Consider the following 20,936-nt stretch of genomic DNA (forward strand, 5'->3'; position numbering starts at 1 on the left):
ATTTAACTCTAAAACACACATGTTTGATATGGACTTAATGACCATGTTACAAACTGAAACCAACTGAAGCAGTATTCGCCTAGAAATTTCTGTTTGTGCTCAGAATTAAAAATCATGCTAGTACTATTTTTCAAAGAATAATAGATCTTTTTTAACCACTGTTTTTCCCATTGTGTATACTAGTTTATCTTGGTTGCTGATTCTTCAGTAAAATGTAAGAGGTAGCCTCGTGGGCTGCAGCGGTGAGGGAGGAAAGGGGACAGCAGAAAGAACAGTGGAGAGAGGCTATTTTTGGATAAATGGCTACTTTTGTGTACCAACTCAATGACACTACACATTTTTAAGCAAAAGCCCTATTTCAAAAAACACTCCCCTTTCCTAATCCTATGTAAAAAATATTTCTGCAACCATAGGCATAGTAACACTAAATATCTTTATAAGGAGGGAAGGAGCAAATAGTTTTGGTTTCTCACCAAAAAAAAAAAAAAGTCAGGATAATTAAGGTAGTGAACATATTGCGCTGCTATATTGGTTCAGTCACCTGATCTGTCTCTCCGATCACTATTTGCACGATATACATGGTTTTGACGGGCTTGTGATAGACTGCTGTCTGAAATTCTCTAATCTGGGTCTCCTGTTTGGCAGTGCAGCAGACTTTGCTATTTTGGGTTTTTGAAACAGAGCCATACTCTGGGAGGATACGAGATAGCTGTGACTCTGTACTGACTCATCAATATGAAGGAAAGCCAGGTAAACTTAAAACCGACAATGGCCCTGTTTGTGCTGCTACTTGTGCAGATGTGCAGCAGAAGTAATCCCACTGAAATCTGTGGAGTTACACCTGTGTGCATGCCTGGACAGATCTGAGAATCAGGCCCAAATAGTTTTAGTGTAAGGATACCATAAGAATAAAATAAGCATTTAAGCCTGCAGGAGGTATTTGGGGAAATAAGACCTTTCTGAGGCTTTGTTCTGGGAGGTGAAAATGCTGAAGTCCCACTCTGAGGACAGTCTGTGTTGTTGCATCAAGGAATGGCTTTATCACAGGAAGGTAGATGCTGCTGAGTCTGTCTTTGGCCTGCGTGGAAGGAGAGAAATTCATTAGCCACTTACAACTCAAGTCTCCCTATGATAAGAAGAAAAACTTTGCCCTCTGCTCCCAGGTCACAAAAGATAGTGAGGAAGACTGAGTTTTATTAAATTAAAAAAAAAAAAAAAGAAAACTTAAAAATCTTCTGATTTTGTGCAAGGAATAAGGATGTGAAGAACAGTTCAAATACAAAATACAAGCACTTAATCTATTCAAATCTATACTTTATTGTAGTTATTTGCCTTCTGACTTTGAGTCAAGTTGAATGTGGATTTCTTCTTAGTGACCCTGGCTATACAGGTTGTGTATAACTCTCTAGAGCTCAGACAGGACTGAAGGATGGGAGTGCAAAAAGGGGGAGAACTCAGGGCACAAGGGCCTTGACTCCATGGCCTTTCTAGCTGGGTCTGTAGGCATTTCCTCAAAACTTTTTTCGTATGTGACTTAAGAATGAAAACTGACTAGCTGGCTTTCTATGCATGGGTTTAAAGACGCATATTGCTGAAGGTAGGTAGCATTTAGGAGGTGGGAGCTGCCAGTTCCCTGTTGCTTTCATTTGCAGGGACTTAGCAGGTCTTTCCTCTGTACTGCATGTTTTTTTCATCCAGAGCATTACAAGAATGTCTTAAAACCTTAACTCAGCTAGGATTTTGTTATAGGAGATGAAGAATAAATCTACATCTAAAAGGGCAAGTGGAGTCTGCAAAGTTTATACAAACATGCTATCAAACAAGAAAGATCTCTAAAACAGTCTGTACATGAAAATTAACTAAATACTGTTTTCCTTACTTTGGTTTGAGTCTGTTAGTTGTGGTTATCTCCTGCTTGTGTGCACAAGGTATATAAAGAACCTCACTTCTTTTAAGGGGCAGGATCTAACTTAAATCCTTGGGGCAGATCCTTTTCTTCAACACTTACACTGGCTCTGTCTCTGATGTTCAGCTGAGGGTGCAGCAACTTGAACATTGTTTTGATGGTGAAATCCATTTATGATGTCCCCCATTCCTGCTCTGTAGTTTGCTGTATTCTAGGTTGAACAAGACCAACTGTGAAGATGCCCTGTGAAGTGACTCTTTGGCATAGCCTGTCTTTAATCCATGTTTGCCACCAAAGAAAAGAGCATATCGTCAAGGCCTGCTTCTTGCTCACATCAGAGAAGCCTGTAAGCAATCAAAGTAAGCTTCTCCCACCCCACCCCTTAAATAGAAAAACAGAAAATTTGTTGCAGGATTTTTCTGACTGTTGTTACCAAGCAAGAATGAAAATCTTTCAAAGGCTGTTCCTGTAAGACTGGGTTATTCAATACTCCTTTGCTCCTATAGGCTCTATGGGTTTTCCCTTGCAAGTTACAAAGAAAGGTATTAGAACCCAAACAAGCTTACACAGATTATCAAAACCAAAAAAATGGGGGAAAAAGTTCCCACACAGATTATGTACTGTATATCCCCCAAATCAACTGTGGATAAAATTGCTGATTTTGCTTTGTAGGAGACACAATTTTCGAGCTGTGAATGTGTAGGGCAACTGCCTTGTGTTTCTGAAAGTGCCTGCAAAAATGGGAAGATTCACAGAGTTTGCAATGAATGTTTCTGAAAATTTGCATGAGAGTGTGTAATTTGCCTCTTGTTAATCGTTATTTTCCTTCTTAAAGTATTTCAGTCGAGTAACAGCAATGATAGTATGACGTGGATTAGCTTTACATATTTGTTTACATTTAGTATTTATATTGCAGTCAAGCGTGGCAGCTCTCCTCAGGGACTGATCTCTATTCACTGCCTCCAGTGCAAATTGCCGAGTGCTTTTGTCCTGATCTGGTTCTTGTAGCAGAACTGCTCTCATGCTTGGGGTTCTCTGCTGGATGGGAGCACAGGTAATCAGCATCTTGCAGCTCAGGTCTGGGACTCCTCACCTTAAAGACTTTATAGGAGCTGGTCCTCAAAGGCTGCAGTGCAGCAGGTTTACGTGTGTATTGAACAACCCATCTGAGTTCAAGCTAATCTTTGCAGGATTAAGATCCTGAAATTTAAGTGACTAACTCATGCAGCATGAATGGCAAATAATCTATATAACCAGTCTGTGAACAACCTAAAGGCTGAACGCTCTTGCTCCTAGCCTGTGAACGAAGTAACAAACACAGAAGAAGACTGGCTTCAGTTGACAAAGAAAGATTCACTAATCATAAACAAAGTGGGGGCAAGAGAGGATAGGGTGGTGATGAGGGTGAGGAGAACCAAATTCTTGGTAAATAGTTTCATTTGCTCAAATATTCCTTTGTTGTCAGGGTGTAATTTAACTGCATGGCATTCAAAGTTATGGAGAGGCTGTGCTACAGAAGAAAATGTGCACATGTGAGCTCCAAGGGCAGTAAGCAAATCTGTGGAGAAATCATAGCCCTAATGCAAAATTTATAGGAGCTTATTTCCAAGTAGGTAATAGTGTACAAATTCCTCAGCACCAAAGATGAGTTAAAGGAAGATGTCATGCAGGAGGACACTGTAGAAAACAACCCATCAGCTGCTACCCCACGTGACAGACCCAGAGGCAGCTCCAGAGCCATTAACACAACTGCCTGGGGAGTTTGACAAGGAAAAAGATTCTGACACTGGAATAATATCTGCCAGCACTTGGCATCTGTGTCCCGTGACGGCCAACCATCCTCCATGGGTACTGACTCCACTGCTGGAAAAAGGAAGAAAAGGCGAGCATTAGCAGAGAATTATCGTTTCTCATATGAACTGGTAATTTTCACAGCAATTTAGAACTGGGACTTGGAAATGCAAACCATTTTGGTTATGCATATTTGCAATTTTTATTTGCAAAAAAAGGAAGTATCAAAAATATGTATTTGAAAAATATTCTGGGAACATTTGATTTTATAGGTATAACATAGTGAGGGGCAATAATCATCAAAATGGTATTTTTGCATGTTCCAGGCTTCACAGAGCATATGTGACCTGACCCTGTGCTAGCACTACTTGCTAATTTCTAGGGTGAAAATTATTCTTATTTAAGCAAAAAGTGATTGGTTTTCGTACACATTGTTCCCGTTTGCAGTCAGATCGATAATCTGAACATCAGACAAAACATAGTAGTAAGTAAGAACTAAATCTGGCAGTTCCTATGCAGACATCACTGGTATTTGGGAAACAGGCAGTACTAGAACCAATTTCTGTTTTGAGAAGTGTCTTTTCAGCTGAGATGCTGCAAACAGCTGAAGCTTGGACACTGCCCAGTATTCTGTAATGCTTCATTTACAGGGGATAACCCAAACCCATTGGAAATCTGATCACCTGGCAGTTTGAAAATTGCAAACTATGTTTTTGAGTATGTTGGCTTTTTGAAATCTTGGTCCAGCACTTAATTCCAATGTCAAAGTTTTTCTGGATAGTTTTTCTACTGCTACAGAATCAGGCCCTATCAACTCCCCAAGGGATATGACTGGGTACTTGTGCCTGTGGTTTCTGACACCCGAGTGAAAGGCTGGTCTAGCAGGTCCAGCCCCTATGGACTATTGGTTGAGCGTGTACTTTCATAAGCTTGTTGTGCTAATATTGTTTGTGAAAAACAGCAAAAATGCCTGTAAATACCCTTTGAGCCAATCTGCAGTTTTTATCTGAACTCACATATGAATGCCTCTGCAGCAGCAACATTTGTCCAGCTCTCGTCATCCCAGCAGGATATGGCCTGAAGAAAGCGAATGTTCAGTATTCGGCCTTGCTTGAGCCAGCGTGCTCTTTGCACCTCACGTTTTGAAAATTACCCCCCACCACTCCCAAACCATTTGTCTTATTTGTTGCTCTTGTGACACTGAAAGAAATCCCTGCTCGTCGTGGCTGCAATTATTGTTATGGCTGAACCACCAGTACTGGAAGTAAGAGTTTGGCCCTTGAGAATAGAAGGCTATAGCCTCTAGCATGTTGTTCCAGTCCACTGGCGTCTTAACTAGACAGCATTAGTTTTAGCATGAAATCCATATTCCTAACCTTATGGAGGAGAGAGGCAGGGTCTGTTTGCTTTTTCCTTTTACCAAAACCATCAAGCAGCCCAACACAAAGTTCACGAGATTAAAGAATGTTTTTCTGTTGGCTTTTTGCCTTGGCATCTGTATCGTTTACCTGTACCCTGCGAAGGGTGCGGTTCAGTCTGTAACAGCAACCCTATCCCAAGAATAAATGGAATATTTTAGTATTTAAATGAGATTTTGTGATGCATCCAGTACAGCCCCCTTCTGAGTTTTAAACATTGTTTCTTCGAAGGCATAAATTTGCTTTGCAAAGGTTTCTTGATCTACTGTAGATGGTATTCCTACTTATGTTACATGGTGACAAAACCTAAAGAGGGAGTCAGATGTGTGCTCTACAGTACTTGAGAATTTAAGTTAAATCTGTAATTTTTCCCCCTGCATTTCCTCAGAGAAATTAGCTATTCTATTCACTGCATAAATTTTCAGGTTTTGCTAGCACGACACTCAGGGTGTTGAATTTTTTATGACAAAAATGCTGTAATAATTGTTGAACAGATGTAAGTGTTGGAGAGTGGGCTCTGGCAGACCTCATGAAACCTCTATTAGCAATTTAACCCTGTCGTTACTTGAATGAAATGGAAGCTGGAAAGGACAGAGTTTTGAACTGTTTCATTCAGACATGCACAAGGGGTTCCCAGGTGGGGATAAATGACCTTTAATTAGACATATTCCTAATGAAAGCAGAGATTAAAAAAAATCTTAATGAGCACTAACTCCATACCACAGCACTATTAGGACTTTCAACTGTGATGTGGGGAGCTAAGAATAATTCTGGATGGAGATATCCCAGTCCAGTGATCTGTGCTGTCTGAAATGTTCATAGGACCTAATCCTCCAATTTTAGGTCTGTCTCTGTAATACACCTCCCCTTCACTGCAGCTGAATTAGCAAACGATGACAAGACAAAAACTTTATATGCAAGAAACTGGAGGAGCTTTAGATTTTCCACACCTGCCATATTAAATAAATGCCTTTTGAAGCCTGCAAGGCAACATTTAGCAGTTACACCTCAAAAAAAAAAAAAAAAAAAGGCATTTATGGAAACACCCTTGATTCGCTGCCTAAAAAGAGAGATGTCATTAGGGATTGCCCAGGAATTTTGTTGCAGATTCTTCTGAATCAAGGAAGGGAATTAAACCAAAATGGCAGCCCATCAGCAGTGTAGTCACAGGGCAGAGCTTGTGATTACTCCAGAGTAACTGAGGGAACTGCCTGTGGTACCTACCCTACAGCTAGATGATGTCAAAAGAAGGCTTTTTTTCTGTAGCTTTCTACCTGAAGCAGAGACACGCTCATACACTCATACAGGCATCCACATAAACACACCCATTCCTAAAAATATGCACACTAAAGCTAGTATTGGTAAAGAAGTCTTATCTTGAAATAACAGCTTATGCTTGATAGAAGACAGTAACTAGTAAACTATTACTTATGGAGTCCTAAGACCAAATTGTCTGTGTGCTTGGTGGGGAGAGCCAGACATACATACAACCGCACCACACATGGGCAAGGTAAAAGTATAAGATTGTTTTGAGATACTTTGTTATATGCGTGTATTCTGAATTTTCCAAGTTAGTGGATAGGTTTGGTATGGTGAATCCCACTTTGCTATTGCAATTCCAGTTAGGGAAGGAGCTTAAAAAAAGCAGTAATAAGTTAGGATCTAAAAGAGAGGTAAATATGCAGAAGCCTGTCCTGAGTGATGTTATCTGTCTCAGGGATTAAGTTACTTTTCTCAGTTTTGGCTCAAGTATACAAAAGGCTAAAACTTGTTTGGGTTTTTTTGTGTGTTAATATATATAAAATCTATGTGTGTGCCTGCTCCATCTGCTTTTGTTTTACATGCCCCTGTGGTGCTTAGTGAGGCATAGGGAACTTTAGTGCAGTGGCTCAGAAGTTTTGTAGATAAAAACAGGCAAATTATATTCTGGCTATAATTTATGGCACACATGATAGTGTGCATCTATAGGGCAAGTTACTAAAAAAATTAAAAAAAAGTAAATTTGTCCAAATCTGTGTATGCATTAGATGTGCTAACTGTGCTTCTCTGGAATGGTAATGTTTTCAAAGGCTGGAAAGATGTTTGAACACCTGGCTATTTCTTTATATACATTTACCCAACCAGTTATGTTACTGAGTGTAAACAGAGGTATTTCCGGTGCACGTACATTTTCAGGAACATATTCAAACATTTGTAGGTGGACTGCTTCCGAGACATACTTTCACAGCCCTTCCCTGTGTGCAGCTTATTTGCAACCTGGCATTTTTTCTGCTTCTTTTTGTTGTTCTTTCCTATGCTGAGTTCTCAGAGCCTTGTAAGTAAAACAATCTTAAATAGGAAGCAATGTCCAGTAGAAGTGCGGCAGAAAGTAAGATAATAGTCTAGAGAAAATGTCACTAGTGGATCTGATTATGTTTTCAACTTACCTACTGCCTATTACCTATATAGATACAGCAACTCAAAGAGTTTGTTTTGAATGATTTATTGGAAAGATACTGCTCTCATCCCCAGAACACAGCATTTCTGGTTACACTTTCATTTCAGATTTAATGAAAAAATTGCTGTACTTTGCAAGGTGCTCAGAGTTTAAATGGGGACTGTCTGTAACGTGTGACTCTGTAAAGCTGGTGTGATGTTGTCATAATTTATGAAAGAACACATGCAAAACTTGCTCCACAGTTGAATTTCCCCTTCCCCAAAACAAAACCAAAAATCCAAAGTGTGACTTATGACATTGCAAGATATCTCGTGGCTTTTGCAAATTTGGATGGTCAGATCTTCTTAGAAAGGGCTCATTTGGTTTGTTATCAATTTGTCAGTCAGTATTGAACTCTGGTCTTATTTCTCAAGCTTTGAAGAAGATCTTTATCTCACCCAGACTCCTAGAGAGACCCTTCGCACATATTACAGCTATTTACATTATTTGTTTAAACAGGAAGAATATTTAGGAAAGCATGAGATGTCTAAAGCTGTCTAGCTTAAAAGAAGTGGGATACCTGAAGAATGGACTTGCAAGTTTGAATTAATTGCTTCTAAATGCACATTTTCCTTCCTCTGATTTCCTGGCCCAGACATAGTTTAGCAACCTGGCGGAAGTGCATTGGGCATTGAGCTAAAAATACACAACATCACTTACATGTACCTTCCAGCCACGCAAAAAAGAAAAGGTGTCTTCAGTAACTGTCCTGTAAAACTGGCAGCAGGGAGTATTACACTTTAGAAGCCTATATAAAAATGTTTTTATTGCTTAGTGCTGCACTAGAAGAGTTAGCAGAAGTTAACTTTACAGATAAATTTTAATTATTCTTGTTGTCAATAATCAAACATATGAAGAATGTCTATTGATAGGAAAGAGCTAAAAAAAATAAAATTCATCTGATATTTATTACCTGTATTCAGGTCATCTTATGATCACAGGAAACTAAAAAAATAGAAGGAGCAAATGTACCTGCCAGTGTGGCAAGGGCTGTATAAAGATTTTAGAAGGCAGACGCTGTTGTATGAGCTTATGATGTGAACAGATGAAGAATGACTTGGTTTTGTTCAAAACAACAGTGCCACACAGGTGCAAAGCCAAAACTCTACCTCATGCTTCCTAAAGAGGCTTCCAGGTCATTTCTGTTCCCTCAAGTATAGTACTGCACTTGGCCACCTGGATGCCAAAGCAGCTTGTTTGTGTTGGCTTGGTACTCTGGAACTGAACCTTTAGTTAACAGCAGTGTGAAGTGATGAGCAGCATACTCTCTGTAAGGAAGGGTGTAGGAATGAGCTACAAGAATAGGGAACAATTAATGAGCTGCAGACTTTTTGCCAGTGACACTAAAACCTGAACACCCATTAAGCAGCTGAGAGGACTGCAGTTATGGGTTGACCATCAAGCACTCTCAGTAGCAAAATCCAATCTCTCATGTGGTCACAAGCTGGAAACCAAAGTGAAGCAGCCCTTTTCCTTTTCTGAAAAGCCTGTATGCCCCTTGCTCAAGGACTGAAGGAAGGGAAATATAGCATAATATGTTTCTGAGACCAGGTCATTACAAAGCTGTAGATTAGAAACTGTAAAAATAAGAGTCCTAAGGAAATGGCACTTAAGTTAATGAAAACTATAAGACTCTTGTCATAAGTCAGAGAATTAATCTACAGAAAAAGTTCAAACTTCATTTTAATCACGTCATCTGCTTATAAGGGTTGACTGAGTGGTTAATGCAGAAAAAGAATATATTCCCAGAATTTCAGCTGTAATTCAGTTCACCCTAACAGGAAAGTGATCTGCGTTTTGAAAAAGTTTAGTTATTGATTTTCAGTGCTTAGCTTTGCCCTACAGGAACCAAATCAAAGTGGGATTCTCACATGTAAAAAACAAGGGGAAAAAAAAAAAGTTAAAAACAAAGCCCAGGCCTCAAAGAACATTACCAGTGAAGTCAGACACACGACTGAAGCATGGCATGGGGAAAATCCCAAGATCAAGCCCTTTTTCCTGAGACTTTTGCCTCAGTACTCAGGTATGAGACCTATTGTCAAACACAGCATTTGTATTGGTATGGTCAAAGAAAAGGGCATGTAAGTAAAATGAATTGATTTTTGGTTTGTGAGTCTAGGTCTTAGCTATTTCTCATTCTCACCTCTGCTGAGTTTACCATCTCTTTTATTTGCCATGATATGATGCCTTGGTTAATTACAATCTTGAACTTTGACTGTTCTTCCAGTCATGCACTGACTTTTTCTTTGGACAAAATGCATCGGTTGATATGGGCTCAAGGGCAAAAAAAGGAGCTAATTTTTCTTCAGTGTATGTGCAACATGCCTTGCCTAAGCTCACTGTAAATCTGGGGTCAGTTGTACTATGTGTAAAGCTCTCTTTATACCATTGGAGCGTGTCTGCATTAGAAGTTTATATTGCTGTAGTTACAACAGCGTAACTTCACTGGTGCAGGAGTCAGTGTAATTAACGGTGGGGGGCACAACAGCCCTATTGGCTTTATTCATAATGAAGACTAAAGATGGAGCTTTCAAAAGTGCTGAAATGACTTACAAGTGCGACTTTCGTTGTACCGCAGGTCACGGATTCATTAATCACTCTTAAACCGTGTCTACACAAGGAGATTTTATCCCCACCAGCCACAGTACTGTAGTCATATGGTTATATTCATAGTACAGAAGTAGATCCACCATTTCAGATAACAAACTCTATCAGAAGTTATTTTTATGGGACTTAGCTAAATAACACATGCATCCATATTGCAGCAGTTGCGCCTCTTGAATGGAAACAGCACAGCCCTCCATGTGAACAAGCACTAGGGGATTTTGATAATCCCACACCTTAATATTGTTGTTCCTTTTGCTAAATAGTCAAGGTTTTAGATCTGATCACATTTTGTTGGTGTTTTTTTTCAGAAGGATGAGGGAGGAATCTATAAATCACTGCTTTCTGAAAGAAGAAGATCTGAAATCTCACAGATTACTGGTTTCGTCTACAGACTAATATGCCAGCTGGCCAGCTCTGTCCTCATCAGCAAATGTCACTCTAGTTACAGGGAAACCATATTAGGTTTCAAGAAAAGGGAGAGTTTTTGCAAGAAGACCATCTTATTTCTACAGGTTATTGTATTTCTGCTAGCAGTGCTAGAAAAGCAAGATTATGGGGTGTGTGTGTTTAATACAAAAAGTAGATTTGCTGATATAACTGTTATTTGCACTGTTTATATTCAAATGTCCTTTAAAAAAAAGCATCATCAAAATTTACGGATAGGAAGAATGTGCAAATCAGAACACTTATCTTCTTTTTATAGACTAAAATAAAATTATTCCTCACATTTTTCTCAGTTACAGAATATTAGATTGCAGTGTCTGTAAGTTACCTGCTTTTTTGAGAAAGGTATATTCCAAAACCAAAATTGAATACCACGTCAAGACTTTTTAATGTTTTTAAGAATTCTCAACAATTATTACTTGTCCTACTGGATCAACCTAGTATCTTTCCTAAACCTACCCATGGCAGCGGAAAGTAGCTCATATCACAATCAGATTCTTAATTAATTACCTTGTAGCCTGCTATCTTAAAAATACAGGTTGAAAAATGGTATGTTAACCTTTTAATTTTTTTTAACCTAATAAAATAACCAACTTGTTTTGTGACCTGTAATTCTGAATCTGATTGAGTTTTCAATATACTGTAATTCACAGATTTTCTCCCCTCTAGCACTAGGTTTGTATCTGTCACATGGTTTTCAGTGTTCCTAATGAGCTGTTAACAAGCTGTCAATTACCTATGCAAATGAGGCAAGCAGAAATGGAGGGGTTGCTATACCTAGAGTTAAAGTGTGCTACCTCAGATTGTTACGAAATAAATCATTTCAGTTTTAATAGCTGTCTGTGTCCATGTGGCTTGTGTCATGTAGGCACTTTTTCATTATATTATTTACCCAGCAATAAAATGCTGCAGGGGACTTTGGGGGTGATTAAAAAGTTGAGGGGGAGGGGAACTCGCACAAGCAACTTCATTCTTTCCTGGTTTGCACCTTCTGCTCCTCTTGGTTCGGGGCTCCAAGGCTACAAGCTGTCAGGTGCCCTTAGCCCTGTTGAAATCAATGACAATTCAGGAGTTTAGGCCTGGTCCTGCCAGAATATTTAACGAACGTCCTTGCCGAGGTATGTAGTGAAGCCTCGCGAGTATATAAAGTTAAAGAAAGGAACTAGGAGTTGAAATCTTGAATTTTGGAGAGAAGGGTACATTTTATATATGTATTCTCAGTCCCCTAAGAGCTTTCTACAGAAAGGCCTGGCAGGAGAAATCTTGCACTTTTATTTGTGTTATCTGGTAAGGAATTCTTTCCTCCTTGCTAAAGCCAATGAAATTTCGCCTTTAAATTTTCTTTCCCTTTGCTTTAGCTTGCAATTGATGCCTACTGTAAAACATTTTGTGATACTTTGTATGAAGAACGTTATATAAAATGAAATTGCATTGTATTTATGACCAGCACTATAATAACGGTCTATCAGTGTTTCCATTATAAGCCCCTATTGTTGAGGGCTTTAAAACTCACCCATAAAAATTCACTCAGGACTGCAGCATGGTCTACAAAGGATAAACAAATCCCTTTGGCTATTTTTGAGTTAGAATAAGTGAAATTAGTCTTTTAGAGGTTTCCTCTCATTTTGGTATGTGTATGTGTGTATATATATATTTACATTTTCAAAGAAGGGTCAGAAGCATTGTTTCCCTTATTTAAGAAAGTGTTATCAAAAAGAACCTAGAAGAGTTAATGGATTGCATTGTTTTGCTCCAGCCCATACCTAATCAAGGATGCTTGTTAAATCCTCTGGCAGGATCAGGCTTAAACTCCTGAATTGTCATTGATTTCAGCAGGGGTAGGGACACCTGACAGCTGGTAGCCCCGACCCAAGAAGAGCAGAAGGTGCAAACCAGGAAAGAATGAAGTTCCCCTCCCCCCTCAACTTTTTAATCATCCCAAAGTCCCCTGCAGCATTTTATTGCTGGATAAATTTGCACACTCAGCTAACTCAGCTGAAAGGTCATTGGCATAGGTACTTTTCTTCTGTCCTTATGTCCATAAGGTTCAGGGACCTGAAATCATGCACACTGAAGCCAGGAAGCCTGGGGTGAAGCAGAAAGAAGTGTTCTGGTAGGAAGCCAGAAAGAGAGGAATTTGAGAGATATAATGACATGAAAACCAGTAAATAGAAATGAATTAAATAAAACCAAGAATGCCTTTTCAAATGGGAGAAACCCCAAAGAAACAGTCCACGGGGGAATTAGTAGTCTAAATCTTTCATTGATCAATCCTGATGGAAGCTTTCTGGTCAAAATGTCAGTGGTAACTTTATTTTCTGCTGGTATGTACAATAATCCTTTTGTTCCATCTGCAAACACTAGGGGGTAAATTTTTAGCGTGAAGCTTAGGGATTTAGCTGTAGGACTCCCATTAACGATAATGGGAATCATGTAGCTTGAGCACTCTGCATCGTGCTGAATATTTACCCCTCAGTTCAGAGCACTCTCTCGTTGAATTTTTAATTATATTTACAGATAAATTCCATAACCAAATATCATCAGCTCTCAAGCAGATTGTTTTATTAAAAGGTGCAGATTTCCAACTTCATTTTGAGCTGCAACCTACAGTGATTGGTTTAGCAGCTGAGTAATTTTTTTTAAGTGTCTATTTAATAATGCTTGATTCGTCAGCTTCAGAGCATTCGGGAGACAATAAATATTAGAAAGAATCCCACCCTGCATGCATGTGCCAGAGAAATGCAAAACGTGAATATTCTACCTTGTACCAAGCTTTCAAAAGGTGTGTCGTGATGCAACTTCCCTACAAGCTCTTTCTGGGAAATACTACTTCTGCATAAGTCTGTGGTTAAAATCACTACCAACATTCAGCACTAATACCACATAGGTGATATAGTTTTATTTGCATTTGTTAAGGTAAATGATAGGAGTCAAAAAAGTTAGGAGATTTGCCCACGGTCGAAGGGGTTAATGTAAGAGAGGGTATTAGAATTCGAGAGTCCCTCGCTTCTGTGCTCTATAGCCTGTACTTACACCAAAATCTAACACCAGTTTAAGCAGATATAGAAGAGAGAGTATGCATACTGATCTGCTTAGCTCCTCCCTGAGGCACGCTTCCAGTTGCTTTTGCAGCTCTTAATTCTTGAAGTAGCTACAACCAGCTCTGCTGTGACACTGTTGAAGTGACCTGTGAAGTAAGAATGATTCTGCTGGTTTAGTTCATGTTTGTCTAGCTGGGACAGTATAGATGCTCTTTGTTTTAAGATGTGGGTGAGATTAATCTCTCTCTCCAGGTGTTTTGTAAAGGAGACTTAAAGGCTGCTCAGCTAGTCATGGAGGGCTGTGCTGTAGCTATTTTTCTGGTACTGCTATTCTAGGGGGCCCGATGACAGTCCTCAGCTGCTGTCAGCAAAGGTGTTATGAATAAGAGCACAAACTGTAACATCTTTTTAGTGCCACTCATGACTGATATATTTCACATGTCGCTTTGGCTTGTGCCAGAGGACTGGACTGACACAGAGCAATCCCGAGATCAAAAAAGCACAAAGGCATTTTGACTGAGTCTTGTTGTCCCCTCCAGTTTCTTCCTATATGATGATTAGTTGTCCTCAGCTGAAACAGCTGTTTCAAAGTATGTGCCCATAAAAGCTTGCCTGCATAGGAGGTTGCCTTTGAGGATTTTTTGGTACTCTGTAAATGGGCCCAAGAAATCTATAAACTTAAATTTTCTGCATCAATCAATGCACAAGAACTGCCCTCCTGTGAAAGTGCATGCCTTGGCTCCTTTAAGAAGTGCGATGTTTTCTGTGAAGGGGATAACTGCATTCGAGCAACTGACTTGAGAGCAGAGACCCTCCCAGGGTACATTTATACTTAATCCATTCAATTCATACTACAGCCACCAAAGTTCAGATAAAACACTACTGCTTCCTCACCCTTTCCAGTACCACTGTGCGAAGCAGTGATGTTGTGCCTCTGCATGCTCCCAGAGTTCAGATTTGGAGTCCCACAGTTCCCTCCCCATCAGAGCAGGACTGGCGGAGCACCCATTTGACTTTGGTAGAACATGACTGAACACCCATCTCCATTTATGGCAGCAGTCTCGAATCAGGATTGATTTCCCCTCAAAGTCAGTGGAAATCCCCATTATGGTTGATAGCCTGAGATCAAACCAGAATATCCTTTGGAAAAAAAAATGAATAGTGATCAGTGTCTCTTCCCAATGCTGGTGATTGACAGTAGAAGACAATGGGAGAACCTCCACAATATTTTCCCCAAGAAAACTTTTTTTTTGTATGCTAATCTTATATCTGAATATATACCCTAATCCTAGTATTCATATCTCTGCCCTCAGTAATCATCAGCCCATCTCTAATGTTTCTTTTGTTCAGAAAAGGTAAACTCTTCTCACTTTTCAGTAGCAGATTACACAAAGGGAACTTTATGGTATATATTACACTCACAAAGCAGTTTTCTCCATCTTGCAATCACTTTAAAAAAAAAAAAAAGAACTTTCTTCTTATCTCATCTTCCTTCCTGCATGAATGTCTGAGATAATCAATGAAGTTCCTGTGTAGAGAATAAATTGAGCTCGAATGGCTCCTCTTAAACTGTACAATCAAAGAAAGAGGAGGTTTTTGCTGATGATTTTGATATTCAGTTTAACTTTCTTCACCAGACTGTCAGCTCATTGACAGTGAGGTCAATCTGACCACACTCTTCCTAAAGGATCCTCTTCTGAACCATCTACTAGAGTATACATCTCCTGACAAATCAATGGCAGAATCGAGAGGTATGTACTTTGCCCAGAAACCTGCAGGCTAATTGTCCTTTGCCTTGCACCTTATGTAGCCGTTTAGGTGAGTGCAGCATGGGTGTAAGACAGTGCCTGATAACAATAGTGATGTTTAGCATCTGCATCCTGGTGATGTAAATGCCTGCCTGAAGACACAGGACAACAGAGATGCAGACCTCTGTCCTACAATGCCAAGAGATTCAGATCATGGCCGGTGTGGGGGGATACGGGCACTCACACTCGCACACACAAATAAACTATTTCTGAGAAAGGGCAGTAAATGAGTGACAATTTTAAACTAAGATTCTGGGGTCACTAGTTCAGGAATCTGATTTTTTTTACAGGACAGATGTTGGGAGGCAAAACGCAAAGCAAAATATAGGAACTTACAGAGACCAAGAAACCTGCCCTTCCTTCTTTCAGTGTAATTTTGCATTTCTTGGCCAGGAGTGCTTGCTGCAAGCTCTGGGGTAGGGCCTCCTGTGAAGTTATAGCATGGTGGGGCTGCTGCACAAGAGCAACACAAGTAAGTGTAACGAATGTGACTAAAAACCCCCCAAACATTCTTTTGCTAAATTATCCAGATCCAGCCAAATTTCTCAGGAGTGAACAACAGTTGTTTGAACCAATTCAGATCTGTCTCTATGGTTACTGCCCTCAGACATTTACCAGTATGGGACTTTCCTGCTCAAGATGAGAAGGGAGCTGTAGAGGAGGAACAAAACTCAAAGGCAGATCTGGAGTGCTGGAAAACTGGTTAGCTTGAGGGAGTTCCTTAAAATTCACACCTAATGTCACTGAATCTGTGCCTTGCACTTGGGCCTGAGAGGTTTCATTGGTGAATCAGATTCATCTGTTCACGGACAAACCCTCGTCCCTCGTCCTCCCCCTTTCCTCCCACAAGTTCTTTTCTGAGCTTGTCTGCATCCTGATGTGAAATGAAGTGGTATGTATGAGAATAAGGGTATTACATCCTGGGTAATATCCATTATGTTGCTCTCTATTAGCTCTCAATTCTTGGGAGTGCATTACTGCATTATTTCTTTTGTGCCAACGCTATTCCATCAAGGGCAGTGCTGGCTTACTCAGTTGTATCAATAATTTCTTCTAAGGTGGCCTAGACAATATGTTGTAATATATATTATACTATGTGATTTTTAAATCAGCCTTGCAAATATATTCTAAAAATTTTGCAGTTCTTCAGACAAATCCTATTGTCCATCATTTCTAATGATGATTGCTGATTAGCAGAAAACAAATAAAGAGGTGGGTTTTATACACATAAAAAAGAGGAGCTGAGTGAACACTATTCTTTAGGAAGCTTAGGAATGAGAATTTTGCTTTGACCCATATTGTAGAAAGCTTTTCAGTTGTCTCGTAAAAGAAGAAACAAAATACATTAAATAATTTTGGAATTGTATATGTTACAATGCAAAAGTGTCAGAAAGTTAAATGTAGATTGAAACATATTTTCACTTACTCTGAATTACAATTGTATTCAGATAATTTTTTCAGCTGAATATATGAATTAAAGTTTATTCCTTCAATTTTAAGACCATTAAAATAATGCTACTTTTCTGTTTTGTGAGTGCAATTTTAGACAGCTAAGATCACATTTCTATTCTAGATATGTTACAATATTTTAAAATAATGTTGATATTAGGAACATTTTAAAGCTTTTTTCTAAAAAAAGGTTTCTTACCATGCTTATGCTCTTCCCAGGAAAAGTTATCATTGCTGCAGTGCTTTTAAAATTCCTTTGTATCCCATATTAGCAGTGAATGATGCTAACGTACAGTTGTTTTTCTTAGCAATGTATATTGTATAGTCAAACTTTCTATGAATGGTGAGTGATATTCATTAACCTAAAAAGTCTTAACCCAAATACAGGGGATAGCCTGATCCAGACTGGGTATGTAGCTGATCTGTCACTTACAAGCAGAGACGGCAAGGCTGTTGTGTTACTCAACACAACCTGGAGAAGAAGTGTAGCACTCTCAGCTCCTTTTGTGCTGTCTCTGGTTTGTGCTAGATAACCTGGAGTGTATGCTGTGGCAGCTGGGCAAAGCTGTAGCATTTCATATGTTCTTACAGAGAAAAGTGCCTCCAGCACCCCATGGGGCAGGAGTGCTCTGTCCCAGCTGAGGTTGCCTTCTCTGGGTTGCCTTATGCCTGCTCCGTGCACATAGGCAGTGCAAGAGGCAGGCATAGGAGAGGTGGTATTTTTGAGTGGCCACGTCCAATGAGGCTGAATTAAGGATGTGCAGGACTCAGGCCTGATTCCCTGCTGCCAGCCATGGTCCACCCCTGAAGCCTGAGCAGGTGAAGTTTAGGAAGCTCCCTGCAGTCATATAGTCCTGACCTCTCACTATGACCACTCAGCCAGCCCAGTTTTTTTTGTTTGTGTTGGGGACACCTTTCTACTCAAAGGCAGTGCTCACCTGCCCTCTCACACTAAATTTTCACAATGTTTCATTGTATACTGGACAAAATGATGCTGCATGTTTATTTGAAAGATGAGGCTTAAGAATAGTAAGACAAAAGAGAAAAGAGGGGTGGAAGGAGAGATACCAGCATACTACTGATGCTGGTAGGGATAGGTGAAGAGCAGGAGGGATGCAGGATGTTTATCAGAAAGACCAAGCTGAAAGGCATGCAAATCCAGTTAACAGCTTGAAAACAGGTAGCCACATTAAAGGAAGTGGAAATAAAGTAAATTAGTGGCAGGAGGCATTAGTTGGGGGTGTCAGCTGGTGAACGGTGACTAATTTGATATAGTATAATCACATAGTTTGGCTATTTGATTACCAAATTGAGATCCAAACACAGCTCCTTCCAGGGAAATCACTTCAGAAAAGAGGGTAGCTGGAATCATTATGAGATCTGATCCATTCCTTAATTGAAATTAGTTTTATATAGCTGTAACACATATGATGTAAAACCCAAGAAGCAAATAGTTGCTGAGACATGGTGTGAAACATGGCTGTTTGGGGAAACTGAGGTTGCATGAACAAGGACTGGGGGTTGGGCTAACCTGTGAATGTGCACATGGAGGTTCACACGCGTGTGCACCAAGAGTGAGCCTGTAGAGCCACTTCTCTGTCTGCTGCGCTCTCAGCATCTAACTCATTCTCTATTGACAGTTGCTCCTGTTTGGATGAAATGGGTCAAGAGTGCCAGGAATCAGGTCACTTTTCAGTGACTAGCTGGTGGAGATGAACTAATACACATCCAAAGGTTGTATGTTCCTTGTACACCTTCATAAGAGCCCGGGCAGCCTCTCTAGCACTATTTACCATCTGGCTTTAAGAGGAATGGATGGTTAGGGGAAAAGCAGAGGAAACAGGAAACATATGAAGTGATTTTTTTTCTGACAATCAATGGTTTAACAATTTCCTCAATCAGAGGTTATATCCAGACTTAAGAAGCTATCCTCCATGAATTTGTCTAATCTTTTCAAATCTGTTAGTATTTTTTGCCTCTTATAATCACCTTGCAGCAGAAAATTTGCACAATTATGTGCTCCATGGAAAAAATGGTTTCCTCTGTTGTAGATGTGGTGCTTGCTCATTTCATTGGGTGCCCCTTCCTTCTGATACTGTGGGAAGAGTAGTAATCAATGCCTGTGTGCTTCCACTGGGCCGTTTGTCACCTTACACATCTTTGTCAAGTCCTCCTCAATTATCTATCTTGCTCACTAAAATAATGTGAATTTCTCACATATCCTTTGTCCTCAGCCATTCTGCCCTTTCCTCTACCTTTTCTAGCTCTTCTTCATATTTGCTGAGTAGGTCCAGGCATATTGTTCAAGGTTTTCCTCCCTCTGCCTCATTTGCCCATCCAGTCATTGTCGGTATATATGCTGCAGGAAGAGGAAGGGTGTCCAGTGGAAGAGGGCTTCTCCGGCAATTTTGCCATTGCATTCCTGAAAGTATTTTGCCCAGTCTGGAGCTTACCTCAAGGCTGGAGACAGGAAGAGCTCTGCCCATATCACAGGCAGTATTTCTAGTGTCTGTGATCTGTTAAATGCAATAAGAGAGTGCAGTGTGAATCTCCTTTAAAGGACCTGTTTGATGTTATACTGTGTCTGTAATCAAACGGGTCATGATTCAGCACGAAGTTACCCATCTCTGCACAGAGAAATAGCCTCAGTGAGATGCTTTGAGTTAGGCATGTGCTTAACTATGCCAAATTGTTTTAAGCCACCGATGTGAAAGGTATGCATGAGACCAGAGAGATGCGAAAGTTTTCAGTCCTGCTTGCTAGCACATATCGTAAGTGTGGACAATGCTGAACTTATGCTTTAGAGAAACAGAAAATCACCCCCCAAATGCCTCCATGTGTAAGGGAGCTGCTCCAATTTGCACTAGAGCTGAAATGTAATCTAAGTTCTTTTTCTTTGCAGGTAGGGATGAATATCAGCTGGGAACAAAAGAACAAGTGAAAAAAGCATCCTAGGCAATTTTTGCAAAGAATTTCTTTTTTAGGTTGGTCTGGGGATCATCAGGATTGGGCCTTAGCACCAGCAACCTCCAGCAGACTGCAATGGCTCTGCCTTTAATACACTTCCACCCCTGTGTGTTATACAGCCGTAATACTGAACACACAAGGCAGACAGCTGCCCTGAGGCATTCTCCGTAAAAACTTTCATATCACAACGGAACTGAACGTACCATTATAACACCACGTCTCCTCTTCTTCACGGTAAGAATTGTTCTGAAAACCAGGCAATGTCATGGAAATGTTATAATAGACACATTCAGTATATATGGGTGAGTTAGTTGTCCCCAGTGATATATTTAAGCTGTTCCTTCTACTATACATAGAGCAGGTTAAATATAATTAACATTGGTCAAAGGGTCCTTTTACTTTACATAGTTTATGAATGTATTACCTCAATTATCAGGAAGGAAAAAGGGAAAATGTATTTCTTAATATCTGCTAGTATAAACTCCTCTAAGTAATTTCCATCACAACACGCATTTTTGCTCTCCGAGAAGCATGAATACTTTCTCTCTCCCTAAATCCCATAATTGTTTTATTGCTACATTAAAAAATGTAAATAATCATTCCCCTCCCCATAATAAATTAGATGCAACTTGTCTAGCCCTGAAAATGAACATTTCAATATCTTCAGACACACAATGACATCATATCAATATTTAAAATCATTTTATGCATGTATTCCAGGTTGTCCAACTTCATTAAGGGCATTCATCAGCCCTCCGGCTACAATGTATTCCCATCAGAGTTGTAGGCCTCAGGCCCTACCAAACAGAAATTTAAACTAACTTGCCTTTTTAATTCACATTATTCTCAAATATTCTCTTTTTTAACCCCCTGCCATGACTAAGGCGTTTAGACCTGGTTATGATTTTGTGCACATCAACATTTAACAGACAAAATCCTCATTTTTATGTCAGATCTAGAGTACATGAAAATAATAGTCTTTCCCCTTTAATTTCCCTTCTCTTTCCCCATCCGTCCCTATTTCCTGGG

The 20,936-nt window shown here is 39.8% G+C and overlaps 1 long non-coding RNA gene across 1 annotated transcript; it reads left to right on the top strand.

Annotated features, from left to right (window-relative positions):
- The first annotated feature begins 15,347 nt into the window (after nt 1-15,347).
- LOC128140242 (uncharacterized) lies at nt 15,348-20,135 on the top strand. Its single transcript, XR_008234662.1, has 3 exons — nt 15,348-15,434; nt 15,782-15,963; nt 19,925-20,135. It is a non-coding gene; the product is annotated as an uncharacterized LOC128140242 (long non-coding RNA).
- The last annotated feature ends 801 nt before the right edge of the window (nt 20,136-20,936 follow it).

This window comes from Harpia harpyja, chromosome 3 (genome assembly GCF_026419915.1).
Source record: "Harpia harpyja isolate bHarHar1 chromosome 3, bHarHar1 primary haplotype, whole genome shotgun sequence".
Classification (NCBI taxonomy): Eukaryota; Metazoa; Chordata; class Aves; order Accipitriformes; family Accipitridae; genus Harpia; species Harpia harpyja.